Source organism: Micromesistius poutassou (assembly GCF_964030765.1).
Source record: "Micromesistius poutassou genome assembly, chromosome: 3".
Classification (NCBI taxonomy): Eukaryota; Metazoa; Chordata; class Actinopteri; order Gadiformes; family Gadidae; genus Micromesistius; species Micromesistius poutassou.
In genome coordinates, this window is record NC_140273.1 from 20,168,755 (window position 1) to 20,169,826 (window position 1,072).

Sequence of the window (1,072 nt, forward strand, 5' to 3'; positions counted from 1 at the left end):
TGTCTGCCGATCAATGGTCTTTGAAGTACCTGGTACCACAAAACTTAAAGTGGCATCTCAAAGATAACCGTGCGGATAAACTCACTGTTCACATGCAGGTAACACAACGGGCATGGAGCCTACGGCCCTCTGGTAACACAACGGGCACGGAGCCTACGGCCCTCTGGTAACACAATGGGCACGGAGCCTACGGCCCTCTGGTAACACAATGGGCATGGAGCCTACGGCCCTCTGGTAACACAACGGGCACGGAGCCTACGGCCCTCTGGTAACACAACGGGCATGGAGCCTACGGCCCTCTGGTAACACAACGGGCATGGAGCCTACGGCCCTCTGGTAACACAACGGGCACGGAGCCTACGGCCCTCTGGTAACACAACGGGCACGGAGCCTACGGCCCTCTGGTAACACAACGGGCACGGAGCCTACGGCCCTCTGGTAACACAACGGGCACGGAGCCTACGGCCCTCTGGTAACACAACGGGCACGGAGCCTACGGCCCTCTGGTAACACAACGGGCATGGAGCCTATTCCCCACCGATGAAAGCCGGTAAGTATTATGAATAGGAACTGTTTTTTTATCTCTTAAAAAATGACTGTTAATCCCCCAAGAGACAACAGAAACATTCGGATTACAACCTAAAACTCTTGAAATATCCTTGGATATTTCCGTTCAGATTCCCATCAGTAGAAAGTGTGTAGCACCTAGAAGGTTGGTCTAATACCCACACATTTGTTGAGAGGACATTTTACTTTGTCGTTCATTATCGTTTCTCGGTCAGTCAATCTTGACTCCTGCTTTGCATCTCGTCAAACTATGTGAAACTGTTGTGCATCAAACTGATAGTTCACAGGGCCATGCATCTCTTTCGTTAACATGTAGGAGGGATCGGTGCTGCCGTACAGAATCCTCCAGCCTTAAAGGGGTTTTCCAGGCTGCACTTAACACGATCAATAGTCTATATCATGTCCTTAGAAACGAAGGCTACTGTGTTACTATGTACACATAAAAGGAAAGTACTTCATGCCAATCCGTATTCACTTAACACTTTAGTGTTTTTGTTTTTTTATT